The sequence below is a fragment of the Haliotis rufescens genome, unplaced genomic scaffold, assembly GCF_023055435.1.
Source record: "Haliotis rufescens isolate VD_foot unplaced genomic scaffold, xgHalRufe1.0.p SCAF_6, whole genome shotgun sequence".
Lineage (NCBI taxonomy): Eukaryota > Metazoa > Mollusca > Gastropoda > Lepetellida > Haliotidae > Haliotis > Haliotis rufescens.
This window is the reverse complement of record NW_025964334.1, coordinates 35,797,489-35,824,021: the sequence shown is the minus strand read 5'-3', so window position 1 is coordinate 35,824,021 and position 26,533 is coordinate 35,797,489. Positions and strand designations below refer to the sequence as shown.

The 26,533-nt window shown below is 39.0% G+C and overlaps 1 protein-coding gene across 6 annotated transcripts in view; it reads right to left on the bottom strand.

Annotated features, from left to right (window-relative positions):
- Positions 1–26,533, bottom strand: part of LOC124148530 (trithorax group protein osa-like) — a 140,119-nt gene that overhangs the window by 112,192 nt on the left and 1,394 nt on the right. The window contains exons 1-2 of one of the 6 annotated variants that reach the window (XM_046519651.2): positions 17,259–17,368; positions 14,903–14,926 (exon numbers count right to left, since the gene is read on the bottom strand). The exons of 3 other annotated variants lie outside the window; for them this stretch is intronic. The gene's annotated coding sequence lies outside the window, so the exon portion shown is untranslated. Of the gene's footprint in view, positions 1–14,902; positions 14,927–17,258; positions 17,369–26,533 lie in introns of those variants that run through there. 2 more of the 6 variants (XM_046519649.2, XM_046519652.2) reach the window with 2 other exon arrangements.

The window sequence follows — 26,533 nt, the reverse complement described above, 5'->3', positions numbered from 1 at the left end:
AGATTTCTGAATATTTTACTTTTCAAATCAGAGATGGCAACCTGGTGGCCATTCTCATGCCTTGCACAAATTTGGGCCTCCCCAAACATACACACAAAATTTCAGTGAAATCCATCAAGCCATTTCAGAGAAGTTGAATACATAAAAAGAAAATACTCAATGGCGAAAACAATTATCTTGAACCCTGTCATATCTGTATGAAACTGTCACAAACTGTCCCCATCTAAATTTTAAAATAATATTTTATTAAAAATGTAAAAATATCTTCATGATATCTTCAAGCTGAACCATGTTTATCAAATGCAAGTAGCCATGTATTGTTTGTTATGAATTGATAGAAACTACCAACCAAGAGGTTTCAAAGCTGAACCATGTTTATCAAATGCAAGTGAGTATATCAATATCAATATCAATGTTTATCAAATGCAAGTAACAATGTATTGTTTGTTATGAATTGATACAAACTACCAACCCATATGAGGTTTCAAAGCTAAACCATGTTTATCAAATGCAAGTAACAATGTATTGTTTGTTATGAATTGATAGAAACAACCAACCCAGAGGTTTCAAAGCTGAACCATGTTTATCAAATGCAAGTAACAATGTATTGTTTGTTATGAATTGATCGAAACTACCAACCCAGAGGTTTCAAAGCTAAACCATGTTTATTAAATGCAAGTAGCCATGTATTACGAGTTGATATGAATAACCCAACACCAGCCATTTCCAATCTATTTTGTTTCTGAAATTACCAGTACAAGTATTCATGCATTACATGTTTGAAACTGACCATACTCAGTGACATATCTGAAATTCCTTTGAATGTTTTCCCCAAGTGTTGGTTCAGTCATCTCCGGCTCCTCCGCGGGAAATACAACAGTATGATAATGTACCCCATTATTCGACTACAAGGAACAATTGCAGCCCGCAACAAACAAAGCTCTCCTGCTGTTGGTGGTAAGCCGGGGTCGCTGCTACCGCCATGTCTTTTAATATCCTACTTCAAAGGAATGGTTGTTGGTCATGAGCATGGTCAACGGGCCTAATCTCTACTGTATATCAGCGGCGGGGTAAATGAGCTGGACTATATGAGCTGCTCTAGTATTGTTTACAAACCATTGACATTTCCTGATCATCAGTTAGTTCAGTCATTAAGATTCAAGAGTGAAATGTTCAAACATGAGCATTCATGCTGTTTATTTTATAGATTTAATTTACTATCCATTTATTCATTCATTTATTTTATTTTATTTTAATCATATTCATAATTTGATAAAGTTACTTTGAATCAAGGTAAATTGGTGAAATCTCGTGTATCAAAACTGTCAACCAAATACATCCACAACCAACTTAAACGCTAAGTAGAATTTATTTTTATTATCATTCATGGTCATCCTATTATAAAATAAATTTGAACCATGACAAGTTGAGAAATTTCATTTTGTATCACAACCACCACCCAAACAAGTCCACAACCCATTTTTCATGACTCCATTCTCTACACTAACTTGTCATGCTGAATCTAATACACCTAACCCAAGCACATGGTACACCCAAAGTCCATAAAGCAAGTGGATCAAGACAGTCACCTGGTATTAAATATTTGAATTTAAAATATTTTTTTCCTCCAAATTCAAAACGCATATGCCGCTACAGCCTTCCCAACCCATGTCCATCACCTAGGTTGGCACAGCCAAGCCATCTTTGTGAGGTGCAACTGTAGGACATCCTCACTTGATCAAGGTATGCAGAGTGATCGTCGGAGTGTGGTTCTTTCATGTACGAGGCACGCGGAGCCGAAAGACAAGCCTTTTGTGCCATCCTGTCAGATGGTGGTGGGAGTGGTGTCCTGCTATTTCCCTTCAACTCATTCTTATGTTAATGCCCAATCCTTTCACATGACGGAGGAAAAAGATTATCGTCCAGTAACAGACAGTGTTATGACTTCATGTTGTCTGAACTGCAATTACAGTGTGTAGGAGACAAACGAATAAATCAATTGTTGTGGGCTTGTCAGATGTACTAGATGGCACAGCTAAGAAACTTCAGGTTCTGATGTCAAGAAAACAGGTGACAATCAACCTGATCAACCCTCAATAGATGGCGATCTATTCACATGTTGTTTGTTTGTTGCTTAATGCCTCACTCAGCAATATTTCAGCTATATGATGGTCGTCTGTAAAAAATAAGTCTGGACTAGACAATCCAGTGATGAAATGAGCTTCGATCTACACAATAGGTATACAATGACACTTAGCAACAAGGTCAGCGAGTCTGACCACCAGATCCCGATAGTCGCCTCTAATGACAAGCATATTTGCCTCTTACAGTAAGCATGGGTTGGTGAAGATTTGTGTGTTGGTTATAACCAATTCTGGAACAGACAACTATTTTTTTAATGCTGCCCTCAGCAATATTCCTCCTTCATGACAGCGTAAATAATCAAGTCTAGACTAGATTCAGTGATTGATATTGTTTGCAACGATCAACGCCATTAAAAAACAAGCATGGTAATTTTGTTAACTTATTTTGAAAAGATCTTTTATAAATTCTGCTTCTAATATTTTAAATTCTACATCAAGCCCAGAATTTTGCTTAAAAACAGGTTACATTTAAACCTTTAACCAGTCTACAATCAATGATTACTTATTATCAGATCCAACGACACCTGTAAGATTGATTTTCAACTTTTTCTTCAATTCCCCAAGCAATATCACAAATAATTCTCAAATAGCACCAAAGTACAAACATAACTTCGGGAAGCCTATCAACAATACAAATTTGTCTTTCCAAGTGCCATATTGACAAGAAGCTACCAAAACTTCCTACTTTTTTTTAATCGAAAAATGGCGCAAGACAGAATACAATGTGGCGATACTTTCGACAATCACGATTAATTGGTCCAATTTCACATTTGTACAAGGAGTTCATATGTACCACATATCATCCTGACGTCAAACACACATATTGATTCACGCTATTTTTTATGTTAAAAAAGAAGAAGAAGAAGAAGAAAATCCGAACCAAACATGACACCTCGAATGTTAAGAGCCATTGTAATCTCTGGGGAGCTGATCCTTACAGTTAACACGAGGAGGAGGAATACACGCAACAATAAGCTATAATAAGCTCAACTTCTCCATTGGTTTCAGCAAATGATGCTGACATAGCCTGCCTTTTAATTAAAGCTATAAGTTCCTTTCAAATGTCTCAAAATGCTGAAAAATCATGACATGATTAAAAATTATTGAGACCAAATATGGTCATGTCCCAATTTCTAAATAGCTTCCAGCAAATGATGATTTTATATACCTTCGATAGCCTGAGTTTTTATTGATGCAACACATGTTTTCAAATGTCACAAAATGCTGCATTATTATTACGTGACTAAAATGTTTGAGACCTAATATGGTCATATCCCAATTTCTTAATTGGCTAACCAATATTTAAACTGAAGAAATTTGTAGTGCTTGGTCACAAATGCCTTGACTCCAAGGAGTATCGACACGACCAGGACTCTCGATAAAGCTGACGGACTCCCAACCTCAAGCACATGCAGTCCAATAAATAGCTGGATAGTGCTGGGAGGTTGTAAAATCATGACTGATGATCCATCTTCCCAACCGATAGCCCATCGAAATTATCGGTTAGTGCCATTTTGCTGGTTTTCAATGCACATTTCAGTAAAACTAGATCACATCTGACAAAGAGAAACACAAATACTTACTTAAGAACTTTTTAATGCCAAATTTTACCAAGTCCTAAGCTGTGAGTAGTGAATAAACCTCAGGAAAGAAAACTATCTCAGGACCTGCAAGAGGGGTCCAAATGGGTTGTGTTCGGTTAAAGAAATCTGTTGCTTGGTCATTTGGACTTTCTAAACATTGAATATTTCAATTAATCGGAATACCACTATAGCTGATGACTGATCTTATTTAAAACTATTCATTTTCTAGTGCGGCCAGCATGCTGCCCATGTTATACTGTAAACATTAATCTGAGGTGAGGTAAGGTGAGGTGAAATTTGGTTTAACGTCGCGTCCAAGATTATATAGCGACGTGCATGCATGTGTGTGTGTGTGTGTGTGTGTGTGTGTGTGTGTGTGTGTGTGTGTGTGGCTGCTTGTACTAGACCAGACGGATGCCGATTTATAGTGCTAGCCCACTGAGATACCATGCCGCAGTTTAACATGAATACCCCACTCAGACACAGTATACTCTCTCCGAGCCGACCAGTCCTTGTTTTAGCTCCTTAATGCTGAGCGCCAGACAGAGTAACAACAAGTACCACCTTTTAACGTCTTTGGGTATGACGCGGCCGGGGATCGAACCCCGGACCTTCCCCTCTCCGGGCCGACGCTCTACCACAAGACCACGGAGGTGATCCACATTAATCTGAAATGTTGCACTCACCAACTTGATGCAAATACTAACGTTGCAATCATTTCACCTGTTTCTGCAGGTCAACTATTGAACTGTCTGACAAAAACGTCTGAAATTTGAATAAGAGAATTGTTAAACTGAGCATCAGTGGACTGCTATACTCGATTTAGGAGCCTAGAGTTGAAAGGTCACTGGCCACTAAGCAATACAAACGCCATGTCCATGGTCTAGTGATTTAACACAGGTGTGACGGGCACTGAACAACGAACCAATAAGGACAGAAATATGTACAGGTTTCACAACCCCCTCACGAGTGATAATGAGCTAATCTTTTGTGTCACAAGTCAGCACTATTCCAGCTACCTTAGTCACCACAATAAGCATCTGGGCACATAGAAACTTGACAAACACAGAGCTGCCTCTTAAAAGTATTCACAAGTCAAATTTGTTGTCAGTTATGGAGCTGAAGTGAACAAATTGGTTCAAATGCCAATAAAACTAAATCTGTTTCAATAATAGTTTATATACCACTTCTACACTGTTTTCAGTCAGTAATCTGTAATACACCAGAAAATATTAGGAAGAGAATTAATGGATGCCAACTTCTTCTTATGATTTGGTTTGTTTGTTGTTTAACACTGCACTCAGCAATATTCCAGCTGTATGATGGCAGTCTGTTAATAATCAAATCTGGACCAGACAATCCAGTGACTGACGTTATGAGCATCGACCCACGCAATTGGGATATGATGAGCCTGACCACCCGATCTTGTTAGTCGCCTTTTACTCTTTATTATGAGGAACACAACGTTTCTGAGTATATGCTTACTCCTTCAACAGGAGGATGAAGGAGTAAGCATATACTCCGAAACATTGTGTTATCTCTTCCTTATGTGTATCACTTCTAAATGCCTCTCAAAGACTTGATTCAAATATTACTTCCATATTGTTCTCGCAGTTGGTCAGCGGGTGCTTCTTTGAGCAGAGTGCTTTATATGGTGAATATGATTATAACCCAGCTGTACAAAGTGTCACAACTGGGCTAGGCAAATCAGTGGTTGATAGCATAAGCAATCATCCCTGCTTTTGGGTCACGATGACACGACCATCATGGGTAATGAGTTGGGTCTAACACAACTTCATAAATATCAGTTACATAAACATGATCACAATGTGTGAGGTTAATGTGGGAGAAAATCCCAAAGTAATGCAGGCATTACCAAATTGGTCAAATCTATAAACCTATAAAACAATCAATATGAATCTCAGATTCAAACCCATGATCATTAGTTATCCCACGTCTAAGGGATGTATCTTTCCACAGCAAACTGCAGCATCTTAGTAGACCTGCATGCCCCCTCGAGTTTTCTAAAATCCACGAATATGTGTACGGTGCTGACAAACCAAGTGTGAATTTGGGATTTAAAGCCAAGATCATAGGATCATGGCATGCCCAAGGGGTGCAACTCTGCAGAACTTTAGTAGTGAATCCCTCAACTGTACATGTCTCCCGAAGTGATATTGCTACAGTACTGACAAAAGCAGGTTAAACCCAAACTCCCGGGCTAATAAATAAAACCTAGCTATATATAGTAATTCAATTATGAGCAGGAAGGGAATTTCAATTTCAGTACTTCCAATATTTCAGAACTCCCAAAGATGGAGTACTGGTTTCCAAGGAATCTGTCTAGCCTCATGGACTTCCAGTGGTGAGCGCACAGCACTAATAGCACATAAACAATGACCAGCTTAATGGACAATTAAATCAGCTGACCACGGCCCAGGGTCCATGTCCAACTCAAACCCTGACCTGTTTGATGACCATTGCAGACATTGGTATGGCCCTGTAATCTACCAGCTATTGGCATCTCGGAAACCAAACCTTTATGATCTTGTCATGTGTTTTGTTTGTTTCGTGTTTAATGCTGCAATATTCCAGCAATAAGACATCGACAAGGGAAATAATCACGTCTTGGCCATAATTGATATTATAATCAATGATCCACGACATTGGGATATTACTACATGATATCACCAAGCCAGACTACCCAATCCAGTTAGTCACCTCACAAGACAGGGCGGTTGGGGACCTAGTCTAACCCAGAATCGCCATCTTGTCAAATGCTATGGGCATAAGACAAGACCAACTTACTCCTAATGTAATATCAGCGAAACATATTTTATTTTTGTTTGCTGTTTAATGCCGGTCAGCAATATTCCAGCTATATGACGCTGTTCTATCCATAATAGAGTCTTGACCATACAATCCAGTGATTGATACCATGAGCTTGACTCCATGCAATTGGGATTGATTACATGCATCAATCAAGTCATTGAGTCTGACCACCGGATCCCATTAGTTGCCTCTTACGACAAGCATGGTCGCCTTTTACAGCAAGCATTGGTTGCAGAAGACTTATCTACCCCGGATCTTCATGGGTCTAACATATTTTAGGTGTATAGGATGAACTGCCAGTCAGAAACTGTGTTTGACAAGACATAGTTCTAGGTGACTTGAAGACCACAACACCTTGTTTGAGAAGACATAGCTCACAAGAGAATCTTGTGTTCAATTATGTTGGAGTGCATAGAAGTTTTTGTCCACCAATGGAACAAAATATTCCGAACCTGATATCTTTGCTGGTTAATGACCATAGCGATATTTAGAATGTAAAAATCAATACTGTGCAAAATCATTAATTCAAGTAGCTGTTAGTCCAGCAGAATGTTGACAGCTGAGTGAGTGGGTTGGAGTTGACGCAGCTTCAAACACTATTTCAGTGCTATCCCGGTGTGTCAACTTCATGTTGAAGGAACACACCAGGTGATTTAGGTTTGAGACGTTTACCACTTTGGTGAAACCCCAAAGCATATGAACTGTTTGGACTATACTGGACGACAGTCTTGTGTGCTATATCACTTTGGTGAATCCAACAAGTGAGAATGGTGCAGACAGACCAAGGATGATAATCAAGGTAAATCTGGGATTCAAACCCAATCTTGGCACTTCAAAGGACCCAACTGTTCACAGAAAGTTGTGTCATGGTAAACATGATGGTAGAATCTGTACCATCACTGGTTTGAGGTAGTTGACAACCAAACATGAAGCTGAACTACCATCACTGGTTTGAGGTAGTTGACAACCAAACATGAAGCTGAACTCCCATCACTGGTTTGAGGTAGTTGACAACCAAACATGAAGCTGAACTACCATCACTGGTTTGAGGTAGTTGACAACCAAACATGAAGCTGAACTACCATCACTGGTTTGAGGTAGTTGACCACCAAACATGAAGCTGAACTACCATCACTGGTTTGAGGTAGTTGACCACCAAACATGAAGCTGAACTACCATCACTGGTTTGAGGTAGTTGACATGGCAAACTTTTCACTGGTTGTTGGAAGTGGACAATATCTCTCGGCTAACAACTGGCTGCGAGAGCGGTGCTGCACATCAAGGGAGATAACTCCTGGTGAGACTGAGTGGTACAAGACAGCTGTGTGTTTATCACAGTGGTGAGGGAGTGGCCAGTGAAACATCTGGGGTTACACAGAGGTGAGACTGACCCAGGTCATCCACACAGCCTCCCTGCTGCAGGCTAACCTACAGTCTTCATAGATGTAAACAACATTCTTGCCTACTAGTGCTATTACAACTAAGTGATACACTACTTATATATTCCCACCTACCAGGGCTATTACAACTCACTGGTGCAATATCGTATGTATTCCCACCTACCAGGGCTATTACAACTCACTTCAGCAACACCTTAAATATTCTCACCTACATGGGCAATTACATCTTACTGGTGCAATATCTTATGTATTCTCACCTACTAGGGCTGTTACAACTCACAGGTGCAATATCTTATGTATTCCCTCCAACCAGGGCTATTACAACTCACTCGTGCAATATCTTATGTATTCTCACCTACTAGGGCTGTTACATCTTACTGGTGCAATATCTTATGTATTCCCACCTACCAGGTCTATTACAACTCACTGCAGCAATATCTTAAATATTCTCACCTACTAGGGCTGCTACAACTCACAGGTGCAATATCTTATGTATTCTCCCTTACAAGGGCTATAACAACTCACTGGTGCAATATCTTATGTATTCTCACCTACCAGGGCTGTTACAACTCACAGGTGCAATATCTTATGTATTCTCACCTACCAGGGCTGTTACAACTCACTGGTGCAATATCTTATGTATTCCCACCTACCAGGGCTATAACAACTCACTGGTGCAATATCTTATGTATTCTCACCTACCAGGGCTATAACAACTCACAGGTGCAATATCTTGTGTATTCTCACCTACTAGGGCTATTAAAACTCACTGGTGCAATATCTTATGTATTCTCACCTACTAGGGCTATTAAAACTCACAGGTGCAATATCCTATGTATTCTCACCTACTAGGGCTGTTACAACTCACAGGTGCAATATCCTATGTATTCTCACCTACTAGGGCTGTTACAACTCACTGGTGCAATATCATGTATTCCCACCTACTAGGGCTGTTACAACTCACAGGTGCAATATCCTATGTATTCTCACCTACTAGGGCTGTTACAATTCACAGGTGCAATATCTTCTGTGTTCTCTGAAAATTTAGATACAAACAAGTAACTCCATATAAATTGAAAAGGAGCCCCAGTGAGACTTGAGGAAAATCTAGACTTGCTTCTTACATGGCTAGTGCATTACAGAAAGGAAAAATAATATGGTTCAGGGACTGTGAGACAGACTACGAGAACAAGTTCCCATTGTTTGTAATGACATTAAGAAATAGCCCTGAAATGTCGCACAGAATAAAAAAAATGTTTTCCATAAACGTTTCTTGTATTCAAGTTCTTTAGTCTTCTCAATGCCAAGCAAAGCCACACGACAGGAGGCATAGAAGCAACCTTATCCTTTTCTAGCAAGAGTGTATTCAAGTTCTGGTGGAAAGTAGGGCGCCTGCACATAAGACATAATCAACTGCTTTCCTTATGTTCAAACATGCAAGTAATCATATCAAATGATCCTACATAAACAAAATCCTCATACCTCAAAACCAGAAAACTGTTCACATGCAAAATGTTGATATTCAAACCTATTATGAGTGCTTCATTAAATATTTACCTCATTTAACATTACCATTTTTTTAATTTGTCACAGCATGCTTTTTGGATTTAACAAATTGAAAACATAACTTCCCAAAAATCAATGCTTCAGACTAATGTTAATTCATATATGTCATGCATTTCCTAGGCAAACATTTCAAGTTTCAATGGTTCAAGAAAAATATGACGAAAGGACCTTATTACTTAGACATGGAGGGTCAAATCTTCACGAGGCAAACTAGGCTGGAATTCTGAGTCTAACGAGTCTGTGCATAGTCCAATCAAAATTGTGTAACGATCTAGACATCTGGTTCATAAAAATGGATTTCAACATGCAGATTTTGGTCGATTGCAGGATGTGCAAAGCATGTGTACCGTCAAATGGAAGTTGACATATTTTCCAAATCTTTTCATGTTCATAATCATAGTGCTCAAATGATTTGATGTGCTTTGCAAGGTAAGACTGATATCCTTACAATATAGATTTTGATTATTGGTCAGACTGGCCCCCGCGATTTAGCAATGGAATCTGATTTGTCAGTAGAAGAGACATAGAAGGGACATAACTTGTAATAGCAACTGGTGGCACTCATTCTAGCCACAAAATTCCAACATATTTCGACAAGGGTGGAGACTGGACTTTTATAGTGAGTTAACTCCCTTGCCTCAGGAAGATGGGAGGGTCATGGTTTTTCAGGAGTCAGCATGGTTAATGACCTCAGCTCCTGTCAGTCTGAATGAGTGAGTGAGTACAGTTTTACGTCACTTTTAGCAATAGTCCAGAAATATCAGAAATGGGTCTCACACGTGAGGAATCAAACCTGGGTCTTAAGGGGTTTTGAGCGAACACTTTACCAACCAGGCTACCCCTGTCAGTTTGAAGCACGATTAGGTAAGGATCATATTACCTCCTCTGATAATCTCAAAGCTGTTTGTCCTGTGGTTACCGAGAAGTCTTATAACTGTATGTAACTACAGCTAATTTTCAAGTACTGTTAGTCTCTCTTGCAGAACCCACAGCAGATAGTCCATAAAACAGTCACCTCCATTTCACTCTCATCCCTGCTCCATGATCTCAGCTCTAGCACCGCCTCCGTGACCTAGAGGTAGAGCGTCCGCCCAGAGAGCGGAAGGTCCGGGGTTCGATCCCCGGCCGCGTCATACCAAAAGATGTTAAAAGATGGTACTTGTTGTTACCCTGTCTGGCACTCGGCATTAAGGAGCTAAAACAAGGACTGGTCGGCTCGGAGTCAGTATACTGAGTCTGAGTGGGGTATTCATGTTAAACTGCGGCATGGCATCTCAGTGGGCTAGCACTATAAATCGGCATCAGTCTAGACTAGTACAAGCAGCCACACACACGTGCATGCACGTCACGATATAAGTGCAATAATCTTGGACGCGACGTTAAACCCAATTTCATCTCACCTCATCTTAGCTCTAGCAGCCAGTACTCTTCCCGTTCTTAGCTCTTGGAATTAAGATACTGAGGGTCCCTTATACTCCAGGGTGCCCCCATGTAATTATATGTACTTACAGCGCTGACACTGACCAAAATTTGTCAGTGGTCCAAAGGACCAGCACCAAAAGAAATTTGGTCCTGTTTGATCTCTACTCAATCTCATTAAAATCAGACCTTAGTACTCGCTATCGTTAAACCAAGATCTGAAGACATCCCATTAGGGGTCACGTCAGAATGACCTTTCATCCAACAATCAGAGCGTCGCTTACCAGATTATGAAGGTGACAGTCGGAATGTGATTTCTAATCATGCAACCTCGAAAATTTGAATGAGATTGCATCTCTACGATCTATCGCTGATTTCAAAACTTGTACAAACTTAAATTACTTTGTTCGTCCCCAAAATAACACTACAACCGGACCACAATTTATTTTATTTTACTGGTCCTTAAGAAAACATACCAGACTCTGACCAGCGGACCAGTGTTCATGTCAAGCACAGTTACTTGACCGAAGAGGTAACTTTATTTCAGGGAATAAGCATGTTAGTGTAATGTACTGGTTGTGCAGATAGTTTGATTTGATCAAAACAAACCTACATTGCCACAACCAAAGGCATACATATGCTGTTTGAGTGAGTGAGTTGGATTTAATGCCACTTTTAGCAATATCACAAGTAGGGGATAATGGTCTTAACACATTGTACCAATGTACCCAGGCCTTCGGTGTGAAGAGCAAACACCTTACCCACTAACCTACCACACTTCCCCATAAGCTGTTTGAATTATATTGATAGACCCTCAAGTTTTTGTTGCAAGGAAGGACAAGTAACAGGAAAAAATGACATGTCATGGTGAGACAGCATCAACAGCTGGATGTGCAGACAGGCTTGGCTGGTGGTTATTGTAATGGTCTGTCATATAGACAGCATCAACAGCTGAATGTGCAGACAGGCTTGGCTGGTGGTTATTGTAATGGTCTGTCATATAGACAGCATCAACAGCTGAATGTGCAGACAGGCTTGGCTGGTGGTTATTGTAATGGTCTGTCATATAGACAGCATCAACAGCTGGATGTGCAGACAGGCTTGGCTAGTGGTTATTGTAATGGTCTGTCATATAGACAGCATCAACAGCTGGATGTGCAGACAGGCTTGGCTAGTGGTTATTGTAATGGTCTGTCATATAGACAGCATCAACAGCTGCATGTGCAGACAGGCTTGGCTGGTGGTTATTGTAATGGTCTGTCATATAGACAGCATCAACAGCTGAATGTGCAGACAGGCTTGGCTAGTGGTTATTGTAATGGTCTGTCATATAGACAGCATCAACAGCTGCATGTGCAGACAGGCTTGGCTGGTGGTTATTGTAATGGTCTGTCATATAGACAGCATCAACAGCTGGATGTGCAGACAGGCTTGGCTGGTGGTTATTGTAATGGTCTGTCATATAGACAGCATCAACAGCTGCATGTGCAGACAGGCTTGGCTGGTGGTTATTGTAATGGTCTGTCATATAGACAGCATCAACAGCTGGATGTGCAGACAGGCTTGGCTAGTGGTTATTGTAATGGTCTGTCATATAGACAGCATCAACAGCTGAATGTGCAGACAGGCTTGGCTAGTGGTTATTGTAATGGTCTGTCATATAGACAGCATCAACAGCTGAATGTGCAGACAGGCTTGGCTAGTGGTTATTGTAATGGTCTGTCATATAGACAGCATCAACAGCTGAATGTGCAGACAGGCTTGGCTAGTGGTTATTGTAATGGTCTGTCATATAGACAGCATCAACAGCTGAATGTGCAGACAGGCTTGGCTAGTGGTTATTGTAATGGTCTGTCATATAGACAGCATCAACAGCTGCATGTGCAGACAGGCTTGGCTAGTGGTTATTGTAATGGTCTGTCATATAGACAGCATCAACAGCTGAATGTGCAGACAGGCTTGGCTAGTGGTTATTGTAATGGTCTGTCATATAGACAGCATCAACAGCTGAATGTGCAGACAGGCTTGGCTAGTGGTTATTGTAATGGTCTGTCATATAGACAGCATCAACAGCTGAATGTGCAGACAGGCTTGGCTAGTGGTTATTGTAATGGTCTGTCATATAGACAGCATCAACAGCTGAATGTGCAGACAGGCTTGGCTAGTGGTTATTGTAATGGTCTGTCATATAGACAGCATCACATCCATTCCCCTCCCTCTGGGTGGGGTCTATGCCATTTGTGACCAACTCGTGTTTTTCCAGGACAATATGAATAGCGAAGTCCTCCTGTCCCTCTTATGGCCATTTTTTTATACTGGATTCTGTCTAAGCGCAGACGGGCATAGCTAACAGAATTGTCAACTTGTTGTGTAATGATTCACATATATTCCCCCCCTTATATTCCTGAGGAATTCTTTGACCAATGTACTTGAGTGAGTGAGGATGTATAACGACGTTTTTAGCAATATTCCAGCAATATAACGGCGGAGGACACCAGAAATGGGCTCAAAGTACTTGAAGTCATACACACAGTCTGATTGGTTTGGTACATAACATTCATCAATAAGGGGACAAGTCTTCTTGCAGGTTACAGAAAGTGGCGAGTGGTGACGAATTGGGCCTATGGTTGGGGTCTCCAGCCATTATCCTTGTCATATTGCTGAAAGATTCCTAAAACTCACTCACTCACCCACTTGTTGCAGCATGCAGACACACAACATATAAGACACAGATGACACATTTGGTCAACAACATCTCGTCTCATCATTGTGCAACCACAGAAAAGACAAATTTTGATATTGTTTGGTTTAACATGTTTCAGAAATAGAAAATAAAATGGCTGTGCAATAACTGAACAATTGAAGCTGAAAATGCTCAAATTCACACTTTGAGTCTGTTATATGACAAAATATTACTGTCACACAGTAGCATCATTTACTCCAGATTATAGTCATTGACTGAAAATAAATGAAGGCTTACAATTAAGAAAATATATTCTTTTAGAAATTTTGCAACCAACATAAGCTTTAATTTATTTTAATTTAATTTATTTTGGAAAAAAAAGCCAGCTTTGAATCTTCATTTGCCAAATCTAGGAGCGAAGAAGTTGCAAAGCATTCTTCAAGAGATCAAGTACAGGGAGAAATAATCAATAGTTTAAAATGCATTTTCATCTTCACTTTTCTTTTCAAAACGACATGGTGATCCAAGGGAGACAACTACATCTACTCTAAACACTGCATGCTGTGAAAATGGCTAAACTAGAACTACATAAAGTGTCATGATCATACCAACATTAATCCCTCAAAGTTCCAACAAAGATTCAGGTCTAAAAACTAAAAACTCAGGAGTATATTCAGTCTTTTCAACAGTTTCAAAGCAAATTTGATAATTAACTGTACTTTCAAAAGTAACAAAAGTTTTCTTCATATAATATCTACAATGTAATTCATATGGAAAAACAAACTAACAGTGATATGAGTAACTGGGCAACAATATCAAATCAACCTCACAAAAACAATGTTTTTACTTTCTACTAGGAAATGTTCTTACCTTTGCACTAGAAAATATATGAAATGGGTATTTCTCAACACAGAAGGTGAACAGTCAACAAATACTCTTATATTTAAAAAAATAAGAAAATAGGTTCAAAATGCTTTCTGTCTCGTTCTTCATGTTCTTGATTAACGCCAAAAAGAAAAGTTGGTTTAAGACATGCATATGGAAATTCAAAAGCCTCTCTGCTATATTGTGTACTGGAAAGTAGCCAAAATACATGAATAGAAAAAGGACTTAAACTGTTAAAGAAGACAATTAGCATAAAAATATAAAAATAATCATAAATAAATAAACAAATAAATAAATAACTACAAAATGAGGTTGATCTTTCCAGTGTTGCCAACAAATTAATCTAACATGTTAGTAATGTGTGCAAAATAAACTAGGATAGAACTTCACCTGTCACGCCAAGACATCACGCCACTGCAAAAACACAAGATGGAATGGGGATGAAATATACACAAAAAATGAAACTGACGATGAATTGACAAAGGGTGCAGACTAAACAATGATATGTGCAAACATCAAATGAAAATACTCTACTGTCAAACACGTGAAACAAATTATCATAGACGGGCATCCAGCATCTTGAAAAACGGGGTGCACATAATACCCGAGTCACATTGGACTCGGCGGAGGAGGCAAAGCCGAGAATACTGTGCAAGGTATCTAAAAAACAGGAAGTGCTCACCCCTGCACCCCCTTTGGATCTGTCAGTGATAGACCCAGAGCTCTTGATAACTTTTTGAGCAATTGAGTTTTTACTCGAAGGTTTCTACACCCCCTTTGGATCTGTCAGTGATAGACCCAGAGCTCTTTATACACTTTTTGAGCAATTGAGTTTTTACTCGAAGGTTTCTACACCCCCTTTGGATCTGTCAGTGATAGACCCAGAGCTCTTTATACACTTTTTGAGCAATTGAGTTTTTACTCGAAGGTTTCTATTTTGATTGGGTAATAACATTTTTCATTGGGTAACCAATATTTTTTCACTCATCTATTCATCACTCTATTGGATTTTTCCCAAAATAAGTAAACATTTTCAGATTTCAAAAAAAATAAAATAATGTTTCAGATGTATATAAGGGTTCTAACTATAGGCTTGACTCAGAAAGTAAACTAGCTTGTAATTGTGTTTCGGAAATTAGCTCCATTGTACGCATACTGAAAAAGATTCATTGGGTATTTACGCATGCTGTTTTTATACATTTGAGTTTTTCATTTAATGCATACGTTTCTGTACACAAGTTAATTGAAAGTAATTGGGTTTTGAATATTTTTGGGGGTTATTTTATGCAAATACGCAGCTTATCTGCAGCTCTGTAGACCCTGTGAAATGTTCCGAATTAGTTGTTGCAGTACTACGTATGTTTATTTTTCAATTTCCTGACCTTATATTACTCAGGAAAGCAAATCAGTACTACAAATACACACATCAATGTTTGGAAAAAATCAATAACATAACAAATATTTAAGCTAATGAACATTGAGGAGATAAAATTTGAAGGTTGGTCTTCGCTTATCACTGGTGAGCGCAGATCAAGTTGAAATCAACATTACTCTCACTGGCCTAACAAAATCACTGTCGCAGTTCAGATTATATGGATTGTGAAACCATTTTTGGTTGATCAACATATCCTTAAAAGCAACATACTGGAAGCACGGACAAAGTCGTAACTATGAATTATGTCTAATGGTACTCCATTTGAGATTAACACTAATAAACATGACAAATGTGTCATGTCAGCAGAAAAAATTAAGGTTGTCCAGGAACTCTTCAGTCTAATTCCTTTACTTAACAATCGTGCCAATACATTAATTAATTACTAAAAAACACATTTATTTGAATTTACAACAGTCCCATTACTTCTAAAAATACTCAAATGGAGTATTATTCATCACCCGTTAACAGGGCTGTGTTCTGATCAAACAAAGTATACCGACACTTTGAAATCAAATATTCAAAATTTTGTTATATTTGGCAAAATGGCCACAAAAATGAAATCAGTTGTTCTGGGTATTTTGGTATGAGATAATTAAACACAATAATGCTGTCATATGGGTTTGAATCTCAAACGATGTATTCCGAGATGTACTGCCAAAATCGTTTTCTCGTCTTTTTTTTGGAGTTAAGTTGATTCTGAGTTTTCCGTGTTTCAGAATAGTGCATAGTTCAGATGTTACAAGTGTTCTGTACAACTCCCAAATTGTCATGGTTATCAAAAACCAGGAATTTATTTGTAGGAACTACAGAATTTTCAAGATTACCAAAGATTAATCAAAACCCTTTTTGAGAGTTTACCCCTGCATTACTATGATAGTGTGCAAATGCTGCAAATGTCACCATTCTGACACAAAATAAATCATAGTAACTCCTGAAACTAGCCACCAAGAGGAATATTCCTGAAAGTCTAGGGATTATGGTGAAACAATAAATGACACAAACAGTATGCTAAACTAGCACAAAGACACCACAATCAAAACAAGGCTCACATCTACATCCCAACTCAGCCTGACAAAGAACACACAAGAACCAGCTTCCCTCAACATAACCATTCAAATTAACAACTGTCATCTGTGCCCAACTGTACCCTAACTCACCAACCCCCATGATGTGGCATCACCCCCATTCTTCCTGACCCCCTTCCAACAGCCCTCCAAACCTACACCCCACCCCCTCCAAAACCCATTTAACACAGTCTCTTAAATTTACCCTCCTCAAATCTTAACTACCTTCTATAATCAAAGTATTTACCTTGGGGATGTAAAAAGCTTATTTTCGAGCCAGCAGCGTTGTGCTGTAAGTAGCATGGAGACTTCTCCCTGCTCCTGAAAGAATCCAGGGTATTTTCAATGGCTATGCTTGCCTGCTTGCCTACCTCTCGTCAGAAGGCAGACTAGCTTGGGGCTCGGGTTACATTCTGATTCAAGAAAATTACACACAGATGTGGCTTCTTGCCATGGCCAGCCAATGTTATATATCATGATACTGTTGTGGGGCCTAACTAGACTTACCAAGGCTCTGTCAGCATTGAAAACAAATGTTCATCATATCATGATACTGTTGTGGGGTCTAACTAGACTTGCCAAAGCTCTGTCAGCATTGAAAACCAATGTTCATCATATCATGATACTGTTGTGGGGTTTAACTAGACTTGCCAAAGCTCTGTCGGCATTGAAAACCAATATTCATTGTACCATGATCTTGTTGTGGGGTCTAACTAGACTTGCCAAAGCTCTGTCAGCATTGAAAACCAATGCTCATTTTATCATGATACTGTTGTGGGGTCTAACTAGACTTGCTCAGGCTCTGTCAGCATTGAAAACCAATGCTCATTATATCATTATACTGTTGTGGGGCCTAACTAGACTTACCAAGGCTCTGTCAGCATTGAAAACCAATGCTCATTATATCATGATACTGTTGTGGGGCCTAACTAGACTTACCAAGGCTCTGTCAGCATTGAAAACAAATGTTCATTATATCATGATACTGTTGTGGGGTCTAATAGACTTGCCAAAGCTCTGTCAGCATTGAAAACCAATGTTCATTATATCATGATACTGTTGTGGGGTCTAACTAGACTTGCCAAAGCTCTGTCGGCATTGAAAACCAATATTCATTGTACCATGATCCTGTTGTGGGACCTAACTAGACTTGCCAGGTCTATGTCAGCATTGAAAACCAATATTCGTTATATCATGATACTGTTTGTAGGGCCTAACTAGACTTGCTAAGGCTCTGTTAGCACTTAAAACCAATATTCATTATATTATGATACTGTTTATGAGGCCTAACTGGACCTGCCAAGCCACTATTAGTGTTGAAAACCAATATTCATGATATATCATGGTATACCAAGATGCTGTTGGGGCCCTAACTAGACCTGCCAAGCCACTATTAGTATTGAAAACCAATATTCATGATATACGTATCATGGTATACGAAGATGCTGTTGGGGCCCTAAATGGACTTGCCAAAGCTCTGTTAGTGTTGAAAACCAATATTCATGATATATCATGGAAAACAATGATACTGTTGTGGGCCTAATTAGTCTTGCCAAGGCTCTGTTAGCAATGAAAGCCAATTCATATCAATGTTGTGGTTGAGAGCTAACTAGACTTGCTCATTCTGTTCGCATTGAAATATTATCATGCTTATTGTACATTGTACATTCTATATTGCTATACTGCTTTATTTAATTGCTATATTTAATTGCACTTTTTAAAGTTTGAAATCAAATAGAGGCTGGTGCAAGTCTACCTTGACTTGGGGCATTTGTTGAATTCTTGCAATGGAGAGCCTGACTAAGTATCATAATACTGATGTCAGTCCAGACACAACCTGAGCCTCTATGCAGGTCAAAACCCAACAGACATTTACAAAGTCTAAGTATTCTTAAGGATATCCCCATACACTTGGAAAGAATCTGCAAATAGGCAGGAAATCTTGCACCGATCAGCTGCTGTATACGTACATCATGAAACTAATGCAGTCTGCGACTTCAGCTAATAGTCCACAGTCAAGTAGAATCTTGTATAGTCTAGTAGGCTCAGCTAATATTCGTCCATATAATAACACTAACTTCTAGTGAAACTGAAGGTAGGGGCCATGTTCAGGCTAATCCTCGCAAAGTTTGGGCACAGATGTTTTGGTATGACACGCCCGGGAATCAAACCCCAGACCTGCCACTCCCTGGGCGGACATTCTACCACTAGGCCATGAAGGGGGTCTAAAAGATAATGGAATTCACAAAACTTAAACTTAATCAAATTTAAAAATTCATAATCTAGTCATGTACTTAATACTACAGTTACTGCAGTTTTCCTCCTTTACAAAGCAATGAGGCAGTGTAGTCTCCTCAAGGGCAGCTTATCACAGCTTTCTTCGGTAATGCTGCAAGAGATTGCCGACACACCCATAGTTGCACAACTGGAAGATATATTTTATGCAGTCAACATCATTTGACAAATCCATGTTTTCTTCCATTTGTCTCACTTAGCCTAAGTGTTGCCAGTCACTGTATACCCTTAAGGAACCAACTTGAAAGCTACCTAACTCCACCAACAGAAGTATTTCATTTTGACAGGTTGAAGTGTCACGATTACTTGCCTTCTAGCAAAGAGACATAATATGGTAAGTAATTAATATCCAAACAGCACATAGTTCCCAACTGAAAGGTCCATTCATAAATTGGGGTGTGTGCATTAAGATTTGCTCCTTATAGTAATATTCCTGCAATGTCATGGCAACTTCACACATTGTACCCACGTGGAAAATCAAACACAGGCCTCGGCATGATGAGTGAACACAATTACCACAAGGCTACCCTCATTACCCCTCCTAGAATTGAATGTCCTTCCAAACGTCTGAAGAGATGCTAGATGATGTATTGTTTCGGCAGTAATTCATTGATCATCTCCCCGAGGCAAGAGAGTTAACTGACCTAGGCTGGAATTCCTGGGCTCCATCGTAGCGCCACCAGTGGCTATTACGGCTTATGTCCCTTCTGTGCTTCTCCTTGGAGCCAATCAGATTCCACCTCTTGTATCACTTGCATTTACTTCAAACAAAATGGAGGCGCTCAGTCGAGACGATCTGATCGATAAACGAGATCTATCGCGAAGTGCATCAAATCACGTGAGCCCCTTTATTAAAAACATGAATTGATTTGTAAAATATCTGTTGACAACAAGCTGGCGGTGCACATGCTTTGCAAATTCTGTAATCGACCGAAATCTGCATGACAGTTTACGAACCTGATTCCAATTTCGTTGCACGATTTTGATTGGACTAAGCATAGACACGTTAGTCCAGCCAAAACGTAACTCCATAATACCAGCCTAGTTCGACAAGGGTGGAAACTGGACTTTTATAGTCAGTTAACTCACTTGCCTTGGGAAGATGATCATTGATAATTCCTACAACAGAGTTTTGACTGATTGGACGTTCCAGTATAATACTCAACAAGGTAAAGCATGAGTTAGAACTCACATTAGTAGAAGGATGAAGGGACAACTCTTCACAGCACATCTCGCTCAATAAATCGCATGTCAAACTTAACAACCACTTTTATTCAATGATCATTATTTGGTAGAAAAACATAAATTTGTCCAACAAGATGTAAACATTACCAAACCAAATAAGAGTCAAAATAGTGGCCAAATTAATCCCCACTCTTAGAACTAAACCCATATTTCTACCATCAACATGATCAAAGCCAAAATAAAATAGTACTCTTAACAAGAATAAAAAACCTCCAGATGTCTAGTTAGGAAATGATTAATTGTTTTAGTTACATTAATCTACTTTTACAGTCTTAATACAAAAAAAAAGAAATAAATTATTCTGAACAATAATTAATTACTAACCAACCTCAAAAAAAGCATGGAACAAACCTGGAACAATTTCCCCTGCCTATCACAAGATGCGAAAAGCCTGCTGTAACATGATACACAAGTGAGACTATATCACAGTACTGATCACTACCCGAGAAGTTACACTCCTTGGGGCATGGTATAACATACATATTAGCTTCGTTACAATGACTGATAGGAAATAATTGTCCGTATCCTACACTAATAGACACTTACATTACAACTGATGGCTGAACTTGTTCACACCATAAATCTATCAACGTAAATTGACAGGAAAAAGTTATAAGACAAATCGCTTTACTATTTTTCATGTGCTTGAGACCCTTTATTGATTTTAACAATCACTAAAAGGTCAATGCCGTGGGTGTTTTCAATTTATTGCCTAAAGTCATATCTGAGTTGTATGAGTGTAGTTCTAAATGTCATTTAGCTATATGTGATACTGCTAATTCATTGAAAAATGTTGTGTGTGTGTGTGTGTGTGTGTGTGTGTGTGTGTGTGTGTGTGTGTGTGTGTGTGTTTGTTTTCTCTCTCTCTGTGTGTGTGTGTGTGTGTGTGTGTGTGTGTGTGTGTGTGTGTGTGTGTGTGTGTGTGTGTGTGTGTGTGTGTGTGTGTGTGTGTGTTTTCTAGCTGGTGTGTGTGTGTGTGTGTGTGTGTGTGTGTGTGTGTGTGTGTGTGTGTGTGTGTGTGTGTGTGTGTCTGTGTCTGTGTCTGTGTCTGTGAGTCTGCCCTTCTTTCATCCACTTACTGCCAAGTGCCAGACAGGATTACAACAAAATCTATTATCGTCTTTTGGTTTGACACAACCAGGGTGCGAACCACTGACCTTTCCAGGAGGACACTCTATCCACTAGACCTCCGAGGGACTCACTATAGTATCGCCACAACTGCAGGCATTTATCCACGTTCATGTGTTCAAAGGTCAAACAGTCCTGACATCATGCTTAGCCTTTACAACTGGTTTTAAGAAGGGATCCACAGATTAGTTCCCATCTCCCATAAATGATGTTTCCTAAATATGGTAGGTAGGTCAGGTTTTTGTTGTGTCATATACTTTTATTCTTTGAAAAACAGCACTGCTTGCTCTCAACTAATGACTAGATTATTTATAGTAAAGCACAACAATTAACATGTGTGGCATAAAGTACTGACAAAGACGATTGTGAAAACAGCTATGGTGCCCCACAAGAAAAACAGTAGAGGTTTAGGGGCTCCAGGTCGGGCCATAGAAAACACATTTGGGAGGCTTCGTAATTTGTCATTCCATGACAGATCATGCGTAGTAATTTGAAAGAATCGGATGGTCCTTAACTTCTTTTAAGTAGTATATTTTTGCCATTGTTATCAGATATCAGTTAACCATGCTCCGTTTGACATGGCATCGTAGACAACAAGACGATACCTTTGGGTTCCGAGATCATGGCAATATTCCCTCGTAATGTATCACCATTTGATTCCTGATAACCAGAACTGAATAAGTAGCAATCTCCGAAACTCTGTCCCTTGGGTAACTGAAAAGTCCTATTGTCTAGACCATCATAGTTCTGTCTACCGTGTCTAGTAGTTCGGGGAATGGAATGACATTTCATCATGAATCACAGCTTTTCATCATTGTGTACCAACCTATCAGTTGCTAGGTTTCCATAAGTTACGTGTCCATTACCTGCTTTGATTGATTAGAAGAATGTTTTTATCAATATCTTAAACTGAAAAAGTCTTTGTTGGTTGCAAACTTGCTTTATGAATGATGTGCGTTTCTAAGGCGATGATACACATATCATGTCTATAGAGAGAGATAATTATTTAATGCCTAAACATTTGAAATCAGAAAATAATATTACTTTCTCCATAATCAGATATAGTGATAATCAGTGTTGAGATCTGACATTAAAGGTGCCTGTGTACAGTCTAGATTGTACAGTCTAAATTGGGTGGTGTTGTGACCTGAGGGTGAAGGGGCCTGTGTACAGTCTAGATTGGGTAGTGTTGAGATCTGACATTGAAGGAGTCTGTGTACAGTCTAGATCAGGTAGTGTTGTGACCTGAGAGTAAAGGAGCCTGTGTACAGTCTAGATTGTACAGTCTAAATTGGGTGGTGTTGTGACCTGAGGGTAAAGGAGCCTGTGCAAGTCTAGACTGGGTAGTGTTGAGATCTGACATTGAAGGAGTCTATTTACAGTCTAGATCAGGTAGTGTTGAGATCTGACATTGAAGGAGTCTGTGTACAGTCTAGATCAGGTAGTGTTGAGATCTGACATTGAAGGAGTCTGTGTACAGTCTAGATCAGGTAGTGTTGAGATCTGACATTGAAGGAGTCTGTGTACAGTCTAGATCAGGTAGTGTTGAAATCTGACATTGAAGGAGTCTGTGTACAGTCTAGATCAGGTAGTGTTGAAATCTGACATTGAAGGAGTCTGTGTACAGTCTAGATTGGGTAGTGTTGAGATCTGACATTGAAGGAGTCTGTGTACAGTCTAGATCAGGTAGTGTTGAGATCTGACATTGAAGGAGTCTGTGTACAGTCTATATCAGGTAGTGTTGAGATCTGACATTGAAGGAGTCTGTGTACAGTCTAGATCAGGTAGTGTTGTGAGAACCAACTTGGGTCATCTCAGGGTCACACCTTCATAAGTCTTAAGTCTCTAACTGATAAATGGGTCTACCTCCCCATGATGCCAGATAGTAGACATAATCTACCTACAAATATCTTTATCCTGTTTCGAACCAATGTAGTGTCAAAAACATGTTGTTTTGGATTGAAGATAAATATTAACTGACATTTAATGCCTATTTCTCAATGGAATCATGTCTTTCAGTTGTTCAAATCAATTATTCTGAAGAATAGTACTTGATTCAAAAGTTTCCAAACTGATATATACTAAGAAAATCAAACAATAACAATGTTTCACATCATAACATTAATAAAGGCTGTGCAAGTATCCTATTATCATAATAGTGAAATAATAGCATTAATAAATGCCATAATCCACATCTTATTAACATAATAGTGAAATTTATCTCGATGTGGGGTAAGGGAGGTAACTCTTTCCAAATCCCATCTCATATATATATTATGACAGCAGTGTACATTTCTGTGAAGGATCTTTTTAAAAAATAGTTTATTCACAACTAAATACATAAGTAACCCATAACATCAATTTATTATGATTTCAAACACATCACACAACACACCTTACTCAAAAATCTATTAACATGTTTACATACATACATTTTAACTTCAATCATATTTCAAGTAATTTCACTATAGAAAAACAAACAAAATAAAAAAATATATTCCGATCTACGAAGATAATACTATAGTATTGACCACACACAAAAAAACATCACAAATTGGGATCAAATTCCCACACATCAAACTATCCCATCTTTTTCTCTATCTTTGATGCCACGTAACCAACCACATGTCGAAATAAATCATTAACTTGCGGCAATCGATTGTGGGCATTTCTAGCCATTTCGATCAGCAGGCTACCAAACCCTGCAACAGACGATGTTGCAATATTTTTGGCTGCGTTGGCAATGTCTTGGCCGTCACTGGGGAGGTGTGCACAGCCTCATACCACACGGTGGCTGTGGATTAATAGACTGCTCTTCTACCGACTTAATCAATAAAGGGTGGCGTAGTTGACCCACATAGTCAAGGAGAGACAGTCATGTGGACCACAACATACCATTCCAACATGTCCAAAGGGAAATGTACCTACGTGGACATTTTTATCTACATCTATTCAGGTCAAAACATAATGATATTCTATTTCACCTCACAAGCACCCATCTCTGTCTTCACCTCTACCATATTATCTACCATGTCTACCAAACCAAAGTCAAATTTAACTTGAAATTTTTTATTATCTTTCAAATTAATTTGTTTTCTTTCTTATTTTAGAAGCCGTGAATAACTACAAGATTGCTGATGTTGCATAAGCAATACTTACTCACTCACATTCATATCTGAGACATGTTCGCTTTTGTGATTCAAGCCAGATGTTACATGTTTGTGAAATTTTAATTTTCATCCTCCACTGGGGAGTCAAACTGTTTTGAAGATTATAAGGTTAAATAAAGGAGTGTTTATCTCTCAGAGTACATGATTAATTTGATTATGTGAAATTTGATTTTGTTAAAGTGAGTGAGTTGGGTTCACTGCTACTCTGAACAGTATATCAGTCTATATCAGTTTATCACAGCATGTCCCTGGCAGATGAACGTTTAATTTGTTTGTTGTTTAGGAACTTTGGCTACTACCATGGAAAAGGTGTTCAATTCGACGTGTTACCTGCATATTGGGATGAAATCTTCTTGAGAAATAAAATCATAACCAGTTGTTTTTTTAATAACATAAATAGTAAATATTTACTTTGACAAAGGTATCTCAAGATTACAAAAAATCAGATCTATTCATAAGGAAGAACGAAATGTATGTGTGTTTGTTGTTTAAAGTAAGCAGTTTTCGAGTTGTCCCAGAAAAACAGTGATTTATATTATGAAGTTATATGAACAACGATCCACACCATCAGGGTACGTTGACAGACCATCACCGATTCTGGGTAAGAATATATGTCCCTAGCAACCCATGCTTGTCGAAAAAGGCAGCTGAATGAATCATGTGGTCAGACTAGAAGCATTATTTGTGTAATTTCTTTTTAAATTCATTTTCAGCATACAAAATTTCGTTCCTGTATCATGCATGTATTGTTTCACATCAGTACAATAATCAGATGAGGACACGAAGTATCACCACCAATGATGTTTGTTTCTCAGACCTATGCCATGTTGTATGAGGTAAGGGGTCTAACGCTGTGTTACAGTCATATCCCCGTGCATCTCAATAAAGTGGTAGGAAAGGACGAGGTGATTCATTATCAGGGTGAGTCTGAGTTTTTAACCCATGATCATAGGATTCTGGCATGCCTAAGGGACACAACTCTGTCTGCACATCAAATCTCAGCATCTAGGACTACTGGGCCCCAATAATCTTAACGTAGTCACTCCTACAGATCCCAGGGCATATAAACAATCAGCCCAACTCCACCCCACACACCATCCCATTCTCAGCCTTGACAAAACCCATTCAAGCTCTCAATATGAAATTAAGAGATTTGAGAGTTGCCCTTCAGAATTATTTTTATTTAACCTTATTTATAACTATGCAAACAATATGTTAGTTTAACATAGACCCCACCCCATGATGAACATGAATGTAAGTGAGTGGGTATGGTTTTACGTTGCTTTTAGCAATATTACAGCAACATCGCGGCAGGGGACACTAGAAAAGGACTTCACCCATTGTACCCATGTGGAGAATCAAACCCGGAGCTTTGGCGTGACAAGGGAACGCTTTAAAAGTTTGGCTACCCCACCGCCAAACCAACGTAAGGGATTTACTTCTGGGGATTTACTTCTGGGACATCTATTATTAACAGTATCACCATAATCCCTTACATCCGATTATTCAGACAAGGAATAAAGTGTGGCTACTTCTCTTCGGAACATTATTTAAGGCCATTCCCAAACATACGCACATATCTCCATCAATATGTTTAAGCATATCATATGAGTACTGTCATAGTAACAATTCTTCACACATGACACATGATAATGACGTGTTGCATAACTATCATGTTTGGCTT